Here is a 19,560-nt window from a genome sequence, read left to right as displayed (position 1 = left end):
TCCTTCAATTTTCCTGTAGGGCAGGATAAATTACTATACCTCATTGCCTGCATATTATATTTCCCATTTTCACATGAAAACAATTTTTAATATTTGTTTTTAAAAATTTGAGTTCCAAAATTTCTCCCTTCCTCCCTCCTTATCCACCCTTATTGAGAAGGCAAGCAACTTGATACAGGTTATGCATGTGAAGTCATGCAAAACACTTCTATAGTAGTCATGTTATAAAAAACAAAACAAAACAAAGTATATTTCCCTTAATCCTATCCCAACCCCCATTTATTCTATTCTTTCTTTTGACCCTGTCCCTCCTTAGAAGTGTTTGCTTCTGATTACCCCCTCCCCTACTCTGCCCTCCCCTCTATCATCCCCCTATGCTCTCTTGTCCCTTTTAATTCTTCGTTAAGGTAGGGCTCTGCTTCCAGAGTGGAGGGTGAACTGTCCCAGTCTTCATAGGTTTTGAACAGCTGTTTTCATACATAATTCTAGGGACCTGTAAGTTTTCAGTTCTTCCAATTTGGTATGAACTAAGGAGAGATGTTTACTATTCTCATGGCCTGTGTTTTGGTTTGTGGGCAACCGTAAGCACTCTTTTCTGCCCTGGAACTGTGAGGAGTGTCTCCCCTCCACTGTGGCTACAAGCTCTGCTATGCAAGTGCTCCTCTTCACCCTGGGACTGCCACTCAGGACTACGACCTGAATCCAAGTATGGGCAAAGCAACAGAGTCCTGCCTCAGTGATAGCAAAAAGATCTCTGTAATCTCCTTATGACCAGTTGTTCAACCTCCTTACCATCTGTTGTCTGAGAGTTCAGGAATCAGTTGCTACCACTGGTGCTGCTGATTCAGTCACTCCCAAGGCCTGGTCCGGCATGTCCTATGCTGGATTGTACTTCTAAGCATGGCCTGCACTGGACTGCTGCACTGTATTGTGCTCCACTCTCACCCAGGTATGATAGACCTTTCTGACTGACCTTTTAAGCTGTCTTTGGCATCTACGGGCTGAGAGGTTTGGAAACAGTCACTGCTGTCAGTGATTCAGTCACTACCAAATATGATTCCAATTTTCTGGGCTCCCGTCTATGTTGGCACATCTTGCCCTGGACTGTGTTCCTCATTCACCCTGGTGCAAGAAACCTTTCCTGCCAATCTTTCAAGTTATCTTGGGCTGGAAATTTGTTTCACTCCATTTTTTGGTGGGTTCTGTTGCTTTAGAATTTGTTTAGAGTAATTTTTAGAAGTATTTGGAGGGGTTTGGGGGCAAGATCAGGTGAGCTCCTAACTCTGGCATCTTGGCTCTGTCCCAAATGCAAGCTTCTTAGAGATGGATGCACTATCATGCTGGTAAACCCTGTGGAGTTTTCCTTTTTTGTTTAGCAGCTTATGAATTTCCCTATTATTTTCATCAAACCAATCTTGATTTTTGCAAATGTTCTGGCCCAGATGAGTAAATGTGGGGCTGTACAACAAATCTCTGAAAGCTAGCTACTCCTTTTCTGCTCCACTGCTGCCAACTGTATGTTGGCTCAGGTCCCCCCCCCCCAAATTGGCAACTGAACTGTTCCCACTCAGAGAAGCACTCTAATCTGTTGACATTAAGTCTTCTGGTAGTTGTCTTTCCTTGCTCCTCTCATGTCAGCTTCTTTCCAATCTTATTCTCCCTTCAGCAATCTGAATAGAAGTTGGCATCATCTATCTTTTCTCTTGAAGCTGGAAGTCAGAAGTACTCAGTGACTGTAGAGATTGAAGGGACTCAGACTGAAAAGACGAGAGCTCTCCTCTTTTCTGCTTTTCCAAACTCTGATCTGTCCCTCACATAGGCAAAGGACATTGATTGATCTCCACCAATAAGAGGAGTCTTGGACCTATGGACATTAAGATTGTGTAAAATTTCTCTCCTGGGCTTAAACTCTTTGCTATCTCTTGCGAAAATCAGCTAAGATAAACCCCCACCCCCAATCTCTCTTTCTCTCTCTCTTTATCCTGTCCTTATTCCCAGCTTGCTACACTATAGACTTAGAGGAATTATCCCATGAGCAAGATGTGGGACTCTCTTTCCTTGAGCTGCTACCTCACTTACTGAAAGAAATTCTTCACTTTGTATTCTCTGATACAGACATACATACATATACACACATACATATATGTGCATGTATGTATATATGTGTGCACATTATGTGTATGCATGTGCAGGTATGTATGTGTGTATGTATGATGTGTGTGTGTGTATTTTCTCCCTTGTATGTACTCTCTGATTTCTGTTTTGCTATCAACTTGGATAAATGGGTTTCTTTGCTACTTGCTATGTATGTTCATTGTGGACCTATTATTTGGTGGGAAGAGTCAGGCCTTGAATCTAAAGTTTGGGTCCTCCTTTTCCCTTAGTAAGCAACAATGAAAACTATAGTTTGAATCTGAAAACTGTAAAATGATAATATACTGCTTACTATGTATAAGTAACTGTGCTAATTACTTATTTGATCCTGACAATCCCCTAGACTAAGAATATTTAAGTGAGAAAACAGAAAAAATTCTAGCCCAGTTCTCTCTCTCAGTCTCTCTCTCTCTGTCTCTCTCTGTCTGTCTCTCTGTCTCTGTCTCTCTCTTTCTCTCTCTGTCTATTTTTCTCTCTCTGTCTCTCTGTCTCTATCTCTGTCTCTCTGTCTCTGTCTCTCTCTTTCTCCCTTTCTGTCTCTGTCTCTCTCTCTTTCTGTCTCTGTCTCTCTCTGTGTCTCTTTGTGTCTCTCTCTGTCTCTCTCTGTCTCTATCTCTGTCTCTGTCTCTCATTTTCAAAGCAGCAGGTGCAAATACCCTACACACAATTGGCCCAGACCATAGGGTTGTCTTTTCATTGGAAGGAACAATGGGATTTGGCAGCCCCCAGGTATCTGAGCAGTCTTTTTTAAGGACTGCATTGCTCATCTCCTGATGTGAGGAAGGGGCTAGAAAAAGTGCCCTAAAAATTATCTACTTCACCCTACCCTAGCCTGCTTACTGCAGCAGGTGGGGATCTCACCCTGCAGTCAAAACACAGAATGTTCAAAAGCTTTTGCAAAGATGAATCCATTCACCGTTGTTACATGGAATGTGCACATGCTTATGGACAATACAAAACTCAGTAGACCTGAAAGATGAACACTCTTATTGCTGGAGAACTCTGCAGCTATTGCATCCAAATAGCTGCCCTGAGTGAAACAAGGATGACAGATAAAGGCCAACTTGCTGAAGTTGCAACTGAGTAAACATCTTTCTGGAGTGGTCACAGTAAAGGGGAACACCATGAAGCTGTTTTAGGTTTCACAATCAAAACTAATCCAGTCAACAAGCTTGTATACCTAACAAAAGGAATGAACAACAGACTCATTACAATGTAATTGCCACTTGCAGGAAAGTGCCACACCACCATCATCAGTGCATTTGCTCCTACTACGATGGCCCCTAATGAAGCCAAAGAAAATTTTTGTGAACACCTGGAGAGAGTTATCATCAATGTGCCAAAAGAGAACAAGCTTATAATTCTGGGCAACTTTAATGCAAAAGTAAACACAGACTACCAGACATGGCAGGGAGTCCTTGGGAGAAATGGAGTCAGAAAAAGCAATAGCAATGATCACTTACTACTGATGACATGTGCATCTCATGACCTTATCATGAACACTTCCATTTACCTAAACACAATAAAATTTCTTGGATGCACCCTCGCTGCAAACATTGGCATTTAATAGATTGTGATTGTGAATGTAAGGAGAAGAGACAGATAGGATACGAGAGTGATGAAGGCAATGTGTGGTGCAGAGTGCAAGACAGCCATGATAATTATTGGAAGTAATATGGGAAAACAGGAATGTTGATGCTTTTTTAGTGAAGCTATCACTTGGTCCAGCCATGCTGGAAAGTAATTTGAATTTACTTTAAAAATAAAAGCTTGATCCAGATTCTACTATACTTTCAAATTATTCTCTATCTTTCTTCCCTTTCATATCTAAACTCCTAAAAACTCTATCTACTCCCTCTTCTTGCTCTCCTCTCATATATAAATTCATTCTTTACAATCTGGCCTTTGACATTATCATCATCATCATCATCACAACTAGCATTTAAGTAGTACTTTAATGTTTTCAAAGCCCTTTACAAATAGTATTCCTTTTTGTCCTCCCAACCATAGGAGTTATGTTATTTATTCTTCATGATTCAACTGAAACTGCTGGGTTTTTTTGTTTGTTTGCATGTTTGTTTTTTAACACTGTTCTCTCTTGGTTCCCCTCCAGCCAGTCTGACTGATCCTTCTCAGACACATTTGCTGGCTTATCATACTCATAGCAAATCTTAACTGTTAGTCTTCCCCATGCCTCTATCCATTGCCATCTTTTCTTTTCTTTCTTTTCCAGGTAAATGTGGATAGATTTCATAGGATTTGTGAACTTAGGGAGAAAATAATACATCTTTATTTTCACTAACCTTTAACACAAAATTATCATTTTCTTCAATTATTTTTTAACATAAACAAATATCCTGAGAAAGGGTCCATAGGCTTTACTAGACTGTCAAAAAAAAAGCTCAAGACCTCATTTTCTACCATTTCTCTATGATCTCATCAATTGCATGGGTTTAGTTTACATCTTCATTCCAATGACTCATATGTGTGTATGCATATGTATACACATTCCCATGTATATATGATATATGTATATGTATATATTCATATGTACATATAAATACAGGATCCATTGGCATAGAGATATTAATTAAATCAATAGGAGCTGATGAGATTATGATGAGAAAATGTAGTAAAAGGTGAACTAACCTTTTTCGTGACATGGAATCATTTAGCAGTTTGGTGAAGCATATGAACTTTACATATAAACATCCATATGTCAATACACACGTATGTGTATGTGTGTATACACATTTGCATATTTCCATCCCCAGTGTCTCCCCTGAGCTTTAAAGCTGGATCATCAATTGCCTCTTAAACATTTCAAAAGGGAAAATTTGCTCATAGACACTTTGATATCTATACTCATTGCTTCCACTTCCTCATAAGTCATTCACTACTCAACACCTTGCAATATGGTTTTGACCTCATTCTCACTTGAACCTTCACTTTCCAAAGATATCAAAGATTTCTTAGTATACATAGTAAAGTACATTTTATAACTCTTCATCTTTTTCAATCTCTCTGCCTCATTCAATACTTTTTATCATTCTTTGTTGGATATTCTCTTCCCTTTGGGTTTTATAATATTGTTTTGCTTGGTTCTCTTTATAAATTTATGACTACTTCATCTCAGTCTCTTTGGTTGGAGCATCCTTGATATCATCCCACCAACTATGAGTATGCCTCATGATTTCTAACTGGACATTTTCTTTTATTCTTCTTTCTCCCTCCCTCTACTCCTCTTCCTCTTTCTCTCCCTCTCCCTTTCTCAGAGTGATAAAGTCAGAGTTTTTCTAGTGCAAATGACTCATGTGTATATATCCAACTCTATCCTCTTTCTTGACCTCCAGTATTAAATCACCAACAGGTTACTGGACATTTAGAATAGATTCCTTAAGTATCTTTAACTCAATATGTCCAACATAGGATTCTATATGTATCACAGAAACCTCCTTTCCTCTTCAAACTTCCTCCCTTTTGTTGAAAGATCTATCATTTTTTCCAGTCTCATATATTCATAACCTTGTGCTTATTCTCAAGATCTTCCTCACACACCCAATCAATTAACAAATGTTGCCTTTTCAATCTCTGCAATATCTCTTCCATATCACCTTTTCTTGCCACTTACACTGCCACCACCTTAGTTAAGGTCTTCATCACTTCTTGCCTAGACTATTATAACAACTTCCTAATTTGTCTCTCCCTAATTAGTATGTCAGCTCCTTGAGAGTATGAATTGCTTCATTCTTTGTATTTATATCCCTACACCTAGTGTGCCACACAATAAAAATTTAATAACTCATTGTTTTTGTTAATAATCCATAGATACAAAAATCCTCTATGAGATAGAGAAGGAAGACAGAGGAAAAAGGTTAGATGAGATGATACCAGAACACAGTGGTGTATGAATTACTTGAGACAAGTTATAATTTTTATATGGTTTCATTTTGTGATAGCTGTTGTTAGGGAGAATAAACCCCAAAATCTTAGATAATTTTAGAAAGAAAAATAAAATGATTTGGCCTTTGGGGATGAGACTCAGAGAAATAGAGAGACAGACAGATACACAGACAGACAGAGACAGAGAAAGAGACAGAAAATTGAAAAGAAGAAAGAAGAGGTAAAAAAAATAAAAAAGGAAGAAGGGCTGGCTCCCTCTTGTCTAGGGCACTGAAAGGTTTACATTATATAGGATTGTGACAAGGATACCCACACAAAATCACGTGAACACAGAAGAGCAATCTAGCCAAGAGGGCAACATGCAAACAAGGTAGACTGAGATGGATATTAATGGATGTAAATATTAAATAAAATTTGAGAGAAAGCAAAAACATAAGGGGAACCCAAAATGCAAGCTTATGTGAATCCAAAACAAGACCTATATGTGGTAACATAAATATTGTGGGTGGTTCTGGACCTGAGTGAACCCAAAATTCCTAGTCACCATCTCTGGAATTCCTAGAGTGTAATGAGAACAGGAAAATATTCTAGGTACAAAAAAGTTTTAGTTACATAAAGTTGGATTTAAACAATACAATAATTAATTAGTTTTCCAGGAAATATAATAATTTCTTCACAAGCCAGTGGTCATGTATTTGTTCTTCTAGTAATATTAGGCTAATATAAAACATCTGAACTTGAGCAGCCTTAGATGGTTTTCCCACTCTTGGTTATTTTCCATCAGTTGGGTTCTGGATTTCATTCATTACTCCCATTTCATTGCTTTTTTTATTTGTTTTTAATTTCATCTTTTTAAATGAATGCCTAATATTCTAGGAAAATATACAAAAGTTGTAGTTCTTAAAGATCATAATTCAATGAATTTTAGAGATGCTGAAGAAACTGTTAGGGTAAGCAAGAGAAGCATTTAAAAGATCACTCAAATACATGAGTCAGGATCAGTTGCACTAAAGTGCAAACAGAAGTAAAATTGAATATTTAAAAAATTCGAAGAACTAAAAAAATCAACAAGGAAACAAGAAAATATCTTTAAAGGAATGCAGAAGATAGATGAATTATGATGGACTTCTCTACAGTGTAGCACAAGCTTCTTGAAATTGGAAGAACAGTGAGAAAGTCAATTTTTTAAAAGTTGTTATCCATTGGTATGGGGAAAAATAAACATTGCTTTTCATAAAGAAGAAAAAATAAAGTACTGGATATTGGAAAGAGTTTTTTTTTAAATGAAACTCCCTGTTTCATCTAATTCTGTACAAAACCATTATCAGAATACTCCAAGTTTCTGTGAGATGGACATTTTCACCACACTGTAAAAACTCCACTTAAAAAAAAAAAGTTTTAGGGATTATTTTTTACCTCCATTGGGTCTGAAAGTCTTATTCTCATTAAAAGAATAATGAACACTAAGAAATATAATTATCCACTAAAATCCCAAATTGTTCTGGAAATATAGATATTCTCAAACTGAAATTGACTACTGTGCAATGCCATGTCCCATAAAAGATTTGAAATTCTTTCCCCAAGATATAGACATGCTTCAATTACTTGGGAACTCACCTGATTTAAACTTCATTGAAAATCTATTGTCTACAGTCTGTTTCAAGAATAGATTTAGAAAGATGAAAGATTTTTTAAAGGTATGCTTAATATACAAGGTAAAAAAATGTTTTGCATAATGAATGTGTTTCACCATCTCATGAACTCGGTGCTAAGTTGTGTAAATCAAATGATTTACACAAAAAGAAGGAAAACATACTATACATCTTGATGTATTAAGTTTTTTTTAATATTTAAAAATCTGTTAAGGTTATTGCAACAGACAGCAAATGTAATTGTTTTACTTTGTCTCAAGTAAACAACTCTGAGAGTCCTTGGCAGCAAGAGAGCTTTGTGAGAGCATTGGGTGCTTAGGTGGAAGTACCATGCTTCCTTCAAGTTTTTTTTTTTGTTTGTTTGGAAAATAGATGATTTTTAAATTATTTTTCTGAGGAAAAGTATCTTGTCTGATCACTTAGCCATTTAGATTGATGATTCCCTTCTTCCATGTGGTTTTGGAACATAGAAGATCTCTTATTTCTTTATTTTTTTTTTGGTGACAAATATCTTATTTGGTTAGTGTCAGAAGAAAGGGAAAGCAATTTATTACCATCTCCCCCCATTAGTACATTTTAAATTCTATTAATATTTTTCTTAATTTGTTTAAAATGAAGTCTTTTTCCTAGCAAGAGAAGAAAAAGAGGGCAGGTGGAGGGGGTGAAGGGAAGTAATACTGAAAAATTTAGGGAAATTTTTTTTTATTTTGTTCCAAGAAACAACCATTCCAAATTCAAATGCATTTAATTATAGTAAACATACATAATAAACTAGTTTTTGTTTTAATGAAGACTCATATGATCTTCTTAAATTCCTAAAATCCCAGCTGGTGCTGCCATGTGTTGTGATATTTCTAACTATAAACTTCTGACAAAACTGTTTTTTATGACATTTATTTTTTTTTGTTAATCAAAACATAGTCAACTAGTAACAGAGTCTTGGAAGGGTGACAAGCAGGGGGAAGGGAAAGGAAACATTACTTTGAATGAAACCCAACAAGTTAAAATAAACTAAAAATTATTTAGTCTTAGGAAATCTGTTCTAGGGGAAATGGTAGGCTATGTAATACCAAAAAAAAAAAGTCACATTTTATACTTATTATGACAATACCATTCTTGATAGAATTAACAGAGTCTTAAAGGTAAGGGAATTTGTTTGTTTATAATCATTTTCATTAAAAATTCATTTTTATTACATGCATGACAGAATCAAACCAACTTCAAACATCTGAAACTAAGCTTTATGGCTAGTTGTAAATTTATGCTTCAATTTTATTTTGCTGACTTAAGATATGAAATATAAAAATTTTATAATCCAAATAATTTGGTGACTTTATATATTCTACCTTTCTATTCTATTTTTAGGGGAAAATAGATGTTTTAAATGGGTCCTTTTCTTTTTCAGCTTCTCAATGTTCTTAAGAGAAATAATCTCATGGAAAATAACTAGAAATTTTATAAAATAAACTTCTGGAGAGAATTTCTACTCAATTATAATAATTAAAACACAGATCAATCTTAAGGTTAATTTTTATCAGTATTTTAAAGTTTATGTTTTATATACATTGGAATATTAATAAAATTTTCACTTTATTGTTAACAAATCAGTCTTAGATTTATTACTGGAAGTACCATAAAGCTTTCTATGATGACAAGTAGGGTCTCTTTTTTACTTCCTTAATAATAATTAATTTTGCTTATTTATTTAAAGATAATTTTAAATGTAATTATTTTTATCAAATTTGTTTGGTTCATCAAAAGTGTTATATACATGTATACATATATACATATATATGTATGTATGTATGTATAATAAGTAGATGAGCTAGGTGGCACAGAAGATACACCACTGGGCTCAGAATCAGAAAGATCTTAGTTAAAATCTATTTGCTATTTGTCATGATCGTTTGCATAACTAGTGTTTGATAGGAAAAATTTAAGCAGGAAAATGTAAGCTAAGGATAAGAATGAGTGACCAAGAAAATGATTTTACTTCTGAACCAAAGTCATACACCTATACCAGGGATGTTTGAGGAGTGAAGAAGATATATATAAATCTGGTAATTTAATTTGATTCTCCTCTTGGAGGATGGAAAAAAGTCTACTCAGTCTTGTCTCATTCATAAGGTCTGCCTGCCCTCTTTCCCCTACTCACTATCTAGGCTAAGAAAAAAGCTGGTGATACTAAAAACACTGTTCCAGGCCATCCTGTTCTCAGAGGCCAGCCTCTACCATCATATTTTCTTGTATTTCCCTATCTCTTTCCTCTGCCTCCCTCTTCACAAAGAAAAAGAGGTGAGAAAAAGCAGGGAATGGGGTCAAGATAAGTAATCTATAATTTTAATTGTCTGATTTTATTCTTCTGCCATCATGCAACCCAGACTGAGATTAATATTTAAGAATTGTGAAAAAACCCACAATTATCAAGCACATTCTATTAACAGTTTATTAAGAAACATGCACTCTATGACCTGAGAGAGAGGTAATGAGATCAGGGTGAAGATTAAAATATTTAATTTTGCATATGACCAATGTGGGAATGAGGTTTTCTTCTTACAAGAGTATTTTTTCCCTTTTCAATGGAAATGGGGTGGGGTGAAGAAAAAAAGAGATTTTTAGTCACTAAAAAACAAGTTAAAAGATAGATTTAAAAAAAAACTCATCTCACATGTCCACCTCCCTAATTAAGACTCTCATCACATTTTTCCTAGGCTATTGCAATAGACTTCTAATTGATCTTCTTACACTAGTGATTGCCTTCTCTAATCTATCTTCCATACATCTGACAATCAATCGCTTAAAAGTGCAAGAGGGAAAAAGTGGAGGACCCACAGTGGAATGATCTTCAAAACCTAGTTCTCAAATTATCAGTTGATTATAGGTAAACATACTCATACAATATACTCAAACTATTGTGACATTTAGGGGCACTTTTTCTCAGCAACTGACTAAAAAATCTGTTTAATATATACTAGAGATGTAGTTGAGTGCCAGTTTATTTTAGTAGATACAAAAGGTGTCTTTAGAGTCAAGAACACCCAAGTTTAATTCCTGCCTCTGACATATTTTACTTTTATTTTTAGCTCTTTTTTTGTTGTTGTTGTACCATAATTGGCAAATGGCACAAAGATTCTACATTTATATTACATAATACTCACGTTTTTAAAATATGATAAAATTCAACATGATAGCTTCAAAACTGTCTTGCTTGCCTATGGCTTCTTTGGAAAATAGTTCTGTTTTCTTCTTTGTATTTTTTCAAAACTCCTATGGAGACTTTCTTTAATGCTTTGCCTTTCCTCACCTTTCCTGTTCTGCCTTGTCCTGTCCTCTCTTTTCCTGATCTGTCCTCTCCTATATACTCCTCTTCTCTTGCCTCTTCCCTTCTTTTCTTTTCCTCAAAAGTTTCTCTTCGCATTAAAAAACAAACTAAAACAAAAAAACCCCTTTCTATTGTAACAAGTAATCATAGTCAATTAATAAAAATTCTCACATTGGTCAAGTCTGAATACACACACACACACACACATACACACACACATATATATGTATATATACACATACATATATGTGTATGAATATATAATTTTTTTCACACAGCACATATGTGTGTGTATCTCACAGTCAACTCTTTTAGTTACACTACTTCTTTGTCAAGTGACTGGTATCATTTAGCTACGCAAATTTGAGCGAGTCATTTAAACAATCCTAACTAAGTATTTCTATATGAGTATAATTGCTGACAAAGGGTTGATATGTATTATTGAAGAAAGATTCCATATTGAGAGTTTTCTCTGCCAATGAAATCCTAGTTCTTACTATATACACGTATTATAAAATAAAACAAAATATTAGCACCAGCTACCACTAGATATTATAATTCAGTTTTTTAGATACTATACCTTCTAGGGAGGGGGGGGAGTTTTATTGATAACTTCCTGACTGATCAAGGAAGCTAGCAAGACTAATTTGGTCCTAAGCATATCATTTTTAACTTTTCTAGGACAGTTTTCAAACTTTAAGCCATTTTACACAGACTACCACACTTTTATTCCTGTGACTATTAGAAATTTCAACCTATTTCTCAAAACTATTTTCATTAATGTATCTCCTAAAGAATATTTTGAGAATGAATATAACTGAAAATGAATATAATTCTTATTGCCCTTTCCAGATCAGAATATAAAAAAAGGAATCACACTGATTTAGTCCAAACATGCTATTTTTATAGTTGCAATGGTGCTAAATTTCAGTAATGTGAACTTATATTGCTGTACTAGTCATTATATAAATATGCAATGTTGTTATTACAGAAATTTCATGGTTTATATCACAAGAGAGATGATATTATTTCAATTTGTTCTTACCATCAGACCAACTGATATTAAACTTTTAGAAAGTTATTCCCTATTCAGTTATAATGATTTGAAATGACAGAAATATTAAGTAAAAAAACAATATGGCCATGTGGAATCTAAGAGCCCATACTTTGTAGCTTCTCTGAAGCCTAGGTGGACTGTTGTTGTTTGTCTTTCATTCTTGAATATCTTCACTTGCAAGTGAATTCAATTGAAATGGGGAAGGCTGTGAAAAGTCACCAGCCTCACTCTCTCCTCTGGAGCCATATGGATCCAGTGGCAAGATATAGATCAGGATGACTGGAGATGGGCCTGCATGCAGTGGGAGACCTTATTCTTTTTAAGCTAAGGTCTTTAACAAGTCTCATTTTGACTGAGGTAACAATCAGTGATTAAGGCTAATTAAGATATGAGGTAAAGAATGGCCTATTTGACCTAGTAAAAAAAATAATAAATCTGAGAGAGGAAGACCCTCAGGGTTTCTGACCAAAACAGGAAAAATTGCTATAATCTTGGTGGACTAACAATCATAACAGTGCTGTGGAAAATAAAACAGTTATTACACATTTGGTAATATTTTTAATTATTTAAAATCATGATTGATTTCCCTTCAAGGAAAACATGCTGCATTAGTATTTTGCATGACTTATTTTAAAATTCTGAAAAATATTTCCGGTTTCCTAAGCAAAGTTTTCCAAATTAAAAAAAAATTGTATTTTTGGTAAGAAGAAATACACTACTACTTCAATCCATTACCCTCCCTCATATCAATCTCTCTCATTTTTAATAGACTTGTGATAAAAAATTACATTACAATTATCCTAGAGATTTCTTATATGATTTGAAATGGCTACAATGAAATGTGATTCTGTACAAGTTGCTGCTTAACAAATTATCTGTCTTTATAATCAAATAATCAGTATCTAGAAAATCAGTTAGATATATATAAGGTTGTAAGTGAGGTTGACCAAACTTAGGTACTCAATTTCTTCCTTTTCCCTATAAATGGTATTCCCAACTTCAGGTTCCTTTCAGATTTTGCTACTATAAAGATTTATGAGAGTGAATTTTAGCTAAGGATATTTGTAAAACAAGTGCCCTTCTTTGGAGATTATCAATTTTCATTGAGATTTCATAAGCTTGGACAAAGATTATTTTGATAAATCAAGTAAAAATGAAGCAATTTACTTTTCAGGAATAAATTCAGGCATGACAAAGGTCATTTGGTCTGTTGTAATAAAGAAAGTAATTTTCCTTGTGACAGGATTTCAAAAGGAATATAATATAATCCACTAACTGTACATCTCTAAAGTGCAATTAGGAAAAATTAATCAAGCCTGAACTTTTTTTTATGTTAAGGTCATGAGTTGTAGCAATGTATACATTATAATAATGCTGAAATTTTACCTGGTAAAGTTAGTATATACATAAAAGATGAATGTTCCATATATATATAGCATTATGAGGACAAGAGACACATGCATTTGGTAGCATATTTCAAATAAAGAATATTTTGCTTTAGAAAAGTCACTTGAGAGTTAGTTTTTCAAAAGAAAAAGAACCCCCTCTTATCTTTAAATCTATCTATGCCTTCAGCTTGAACTAAATTTTAAACTTTGTTTCTGCAAATTTCCAAGTCTTTCTCCAAGATAAAAAATAAATAGAAGATAAGCCTTCCCAAAGCCAGAAATGAGTGCTTATCTTCTAAAGCTGAACAGAGTCAATATTTGTATGTAGTAGTAGAATGCTTTTGGAGACTTGTTCATAAAAAGGTTAAGTTTTAAATTATCTCATTGACCTTTGAAAGTGCTAGTTACAAAATGTTTGCTAGTTCCAGAATATTTAAAATTGTAGAGCAGGGGTTGTTAACCTGGAGTATATGGAATAGGATGTGTGAACTTAGGTGCAGGGAAAAATACAAATTTATTTATACTAACTGATTTTATTTTAATTTTGTTATTTCATATGTTTATGAATCAAAATTAAGTTGAAAGTGAAGAAAAGTCAGCATGATGAAGACTATGTATTATATGGTTTCACTTACAGATACCATAGTGTCACTTCAAATAATGTTCATTGGCTTATCCTACCCAACCCTTACCATTGCAATTAGATTTCTGTATATTAATTTTCTTTTTAAAATACACATTTTATATATTCACTGAATAATTATAATTCTCAGTAAAGAGAATTTAGTAAATAGGATTAAGTAAATAATCTTATGGACAGATGATATGCTAAAGGCATTAAATTGTCTGCTTGCTGTATTGTTCAGCATTAATATATTTACTTACCATGTAATATACAATATAGAATTCTTTGATCATCAACATTTCTTCTTTAGCAATTGGTTTTAGAAACACTTTTCTTTTGTCCACAGCAGCATCTGCCCATTCTGAAAATGTACCAAATACATTTAAAGTGAATCTAATTCTTATACTTTGAAGAGTGCTAAATTAAAAAAAAAAAAGATGAGGTACTTCCAAAACATTGATTTTCCATTTCACAAAATGCATGTTCATGCAGTATTCCATAATGTGATTTATCAGATTAACAAACAAAATAAGACCCACACTACTAGAGAGACTTTTATAAAACTATATGCACTAGAAATAAATAGTCAAGATGGTTTCTGGACTGAAACAGGAGAAGAAGAAAAAACTAGAAGCAGTTCATGTGATATATTCCAGAATTGTTGATAATTCTTTGAACATTTCAAAACAGGACTTTGGGAAATAGTTAGTCACACTTTTCCCCTTCAGTATGCATGTGGTTGAAACGACTTATATCTTTTTAAGTAGTCTTTATTTTACTTGTTACCCACAGGCAAAATCCTTCATACCATCAAAAATGAATTCTCATTCTATGAGTCTTTTTTGGAAACTCAAAGGTGTTTAGCATTTTGGATATGATAATTTTATTCCAACCAAAGCTTTAACTGGAAAGAAAAGCCTAATATTCTTTTCACAGATACAGCTCTTCTGATGTTTGGTAATTCATCATATTTTGCTATGTAAGTAAAAGAAATAATAAAGCTCCCCTTGTCATCATCACTGATTGCTTTTAAACCAAACATGTTCTTACAACAAAGAACCTTCTAAGAATCCTGAAAGTTTTTTTTAACAGTCACAAAAATCATCAACTTTACCAGAAGCATACTTTCAAAGGATTTCATCAAAAAATGAGAGTAGAATATTGAGTGCTTATTTCAGAGAAGATTGGTCACTGAGAGAAGAAGAACTGCCCAATCAACGCAATATAAAAAGAGAGATTTCTGTTATGGTATAATAAGAAAGTCACACCATTTAGGAACCACTCTTTTTTTGTTATAGTAAATACTGTCATGCCTTATTCCCTACTGTGTCTAGAATATGTATTTTATAATTATATTTTGGGGTTATTCAGTGATGGTGAAAAGGATTTCTTCTCCTCCCCCACCTAAGCAGTTATGTGCTGCCTAGGAGAATTTGACCCTGAACCTGAGTTTTGTGCCCTCAGAACCCTTTTCTGCTTTGTTCTTGTTGTTGTTTCTGTTATTGTTTTGTTTTGTTTTGTTTTTTCCCTAAGCACAGTGACCTAACCATGATCTGACCTTGAGTATTTCCAGCCTTGTAAGTGACCTCATGAATTTTAGACTCTGAGAGTTCTTGGATCATGATACCCAGGTAGTATCAATATCATGGCAATAGCAGCCATATGCAGCCACAAGGTAAAAAGGTAACTATTCAAAAGGAAAGCATTATTTTTTTTATCCTTGATCCCAATACAGAATTGAAAAGCACACAATTTAATGACTAATTACAACTTTTTTCATATTTAGATTGTACTAAAATCTGATACTCTGTATATAAACTGTTTATTTTTAATGGTTATTTGGGTTTTGTTAGCTTATAAAATATCTCATATATTATTCTCATTACTATCTTTTTTTTGCTTTCCCACTCAACAGTATTTTATTCTTTCTAATTACATGTAAAGACAGTTTTCAACAGTTATTTTTAAAAGATTTTGGGTTCCAATTTTTTTCCTTCCCTTTCTCCCTCCCCCTGCCTCACCCAAAGACAGAAAGCCATATGATATAGGTTATACATGTACAATTATGCTAAACATATTTCCACATTAGTCATGTTGTGAAAGAAGAATTAGAATAAGAGGGAAAAATCATGAGAAAGAAAAAAAACCCCAAAATAAAAATATTACACTTTGATTTGCATTCAGACTCTATAGTTCTTTCTCTTTACATGGCATTTTCCATCATGAGTTTTTTGGAATTGTCTTGGATCGTCATGTTGCTGAGAAGAGTTAAGTCTATCATAATTGATCATCTAACAATGTTGCTGTTTCTGTGTACAATGTTTTTCTCATTCTGCTCACTGTACTCAATATCAGTTAATCTAAGTCTTTCTGGGTTTTCTGAAACTATCCTGCTCATCATTTCTTATTGCACAATAGTATTCCATTACACTAATATACCACAACTTGTTCAGCTATTCCCCAACTGATGGGCATCCCCTCAATTTCCAATTCTTTGCCACCTTAAAAAGAGCTACTCTAAATACTTTTGTACATGTGGGTTCTTTTCCCTTTTTTATGATTTCTTTGGGACCTAGTAGTGGTATTGCTGGACCAAAAGATATACACAAACAGAAAGGACTTCTGGGAGCCAAGATGGCAGAGAAAGCAGTAGATCACCATAACTGTCCCATATTCACTTGCAAACAACCATAAAATAGCATCCCAAAATAAATCCTAGAATAGAAAAATCAGGAAAAATATGGGTGGAAACAATCTTTGAACTCAAGAAATTTGGAAGATTGGCAAGAAAGTTCTCTTTCAGGTAAAATGGAAGCACAGTCCAGGACAGAAAGTGTCCCAGAAAACTGGAGGCAAGCCCCACCTCAGCAAACCAGCAGGAGATCCCAAGATCAAGTATAACAATGTTAAAATATCAATGGGCAAAACCCCCAGGAAAAGTGGGAAATGGTCTCAAGCCCAGAAAGAACTCATGAAAGAGTTCAAAAAGAAGCATAAAAATCAAAGAGGTAGAAGAAAAATTGCAGAATGACATGAGAGTGAGGCAAAAGAATTATCCAAAAAAAAAAAAAAAAAGGAGTCAACAGCTTGGTAAAAGAAAACAACTGCTTAAGAAATAGAAATGGCCAAATGGAAAAAGAGATACAAAAATCCACTGAAGAAATAATTCCTGGGTCAACTAGGTGGCACAATGTATAGAGCACCATGCCTGGAGTAAAGAGGACCTCAGTTCAAATCCAGCCTCCAACCAGATACTTAGCACTTACTAGCTATGTGACCCTGGGCAAGTCACTTAACCCCAATTGCCTCACAAACAAAAAGAAAGGGAAGGGAAGGGAAGGACTCCTTAAAGAGCACAATTGTCCAAGTGGAAAAGAAAGTACAAAAGCTCATTGAGGAAAATAATACTTTAAAAGTTAGAATTTGGCAAGTGGAAGCTAATGAGTCTGTGAGACATCATGAATCAATCAAACAAATTGAAAAGAATGAATAAAAGGAAGAAAATATTAAATACCTCATGTAAAAAACGATTGGCCTGGAAAATAGATCAAAGAGAGACAATGTCAGAATAATTGGACCTGAGAGCCAAAATCGAAAGGAGGATCTAGATAGCTTCTCTTAAGAAATTATATAAAAAAAAAAACCTACTGGATGTCCTAGAACCAGAGGGCAAAATAAGCAATGAAAGAATCCACCTATCACCACAGGAAAGAGATCCCAAAATAAAAACTCCAAGGAATGCTATAACCAAATTTCAGCCCTAAAGGTCAAAATACTACAATTGGCCAGAAAGAAACAATTCAAATATTGGCTGCCACAATGAGGATTACACAGGAGATGGGAGCTGCAACGGTAAATAATCAGGGGTCATGGAACATGATATTCCAGAAGGCAAAGGAGCTAGGAATACAACCAAGAATCACTTGCCCATCAAAATTAAGCAAAAAACATCAAGGGGAAAAATGATCATTCAATGACTTAGAATGATTTCAAGCTTTCATAAGGAGAAGACCAGAACTGAACAAAAAAAAAATTGATCCCCAAAGTCAAGACCTAAGAGAAGCATAAGCAAGTAAAAAGGGAAAAGAAAACTTAAGAGATTCAATAGTGCTAAACTGTTTATATCACTACATGGGGAGATGATACTATTAATTATTTTTTTTTGGGCTGGGCAATGAGGTTAAGTGACTTGACCAGGGTCACACATCTAGTAAGTGTTATATGTCTGAGGCTGGATTTGAACTCAGGTCCTCTGGAATCTGGGGCTGGTGCCCTATCCACTGTGCCACTTAGCTGCCCTTGATACTTATAACTTTTAAAAATTGTATAACAGTATAGCTAGAAGGAATATTATATAGACAGAGGGAAAGGGTAAAAGGTGAATTTCAAGAAATTACATTAAAAATAAGGGATGAGAAAGAGGAGTACACTGGATGAAGAAGGAAAGGAGAGGTAGAATAGGGTAAATTATTTCACATGAAGATCTATTACATGAATTACTTATTACAGTAGAGGGGAAGATGGGAGGGAGAGTGATGTGCATTGCTTGAACCTTACTCTCATCAGTATTGCCTCAAGGAGGGTAAAATATACACAATCAGTTGAATATAGAAATCTGTCTTACCTGACAAAGAAGTAGGAAAGAGGAGATTAAGTAAAAAGGGAAGGGGGATTGACAGAAGGGAGGTCAAATCAGGGGAGATGGTAGGCAGAAACAAAACACTGGCATGAAGGGAAGGGGTGAAAGGAGAGAGATGAAAAACAGAAAGAAAAATAGGATGGAGGGAAATATACAATTAGTAATTGTAACTGAATGTGAATAGGATGAACTCATGAAATAGAAGTGGATAGCAGAGTAGATCAAAAGTCAGAATCACACAATATATTGTTTACAAGAAACACATTTGAAGCACAGAGATATAGACAAGAGTGAAAGTAAGGGGCTGGTGCAGAATCTATTATGCTTCAGCTGAAGTAAAAAATAAAAGGAGGGGTTGGAATCCTGATCTCAGAGAAAGTAAAAGCAAAAATAGACATAATTAAAAGACATAAGGAAGGAAACTACATCTTGCTAAAAAGGTATCATAGACAATGTAAAGCAATATGAATACTAAACATATATGCACCAACTGATATAGAATCCAAATTCTTTATTTATTTAGTGTTTTATTTTTCCTCAGTTACATGTAAAAATGATTCTCTCCCTTCCTCTCTCCCTACCCACAGCCCTATTGAGAAGGCAATTAAGTCTATATAGGTTATACATGTGTAGTCATGAAAAACACTTCTATAATAATCATATCATGAAAGACAACATAGATAAAAATAACTCAAGAAAAATAAAGTAAAAAAAAAGTACGCTTCAATCTGTATTCAGACACCATCAGTTGTTTCTCTGGGCACGGATAGCATTTTTCATCATAAGTCTTTCAGAGTTGCTTTGGGTAATTGTTCATATC

This window comes from Vombatus ursinus, unplaced genomic scaffold (assembly GCF_900497805.2).
Source record: "Vombatus ursinus unplaced genomic scaffold, bare-nosed wombat genome assembly UNPS02014805.1, whole genome shotgun sequence".
Taxonomy (NCBI): Eukaryota; Metazoa; Chordata; class Mammalia; order Diprotodontia; family Vombatidae; genus Vombatus; species Vombatus ursinus.
This window is presented reverse-complemented; position numbering follows the sequence as displayed.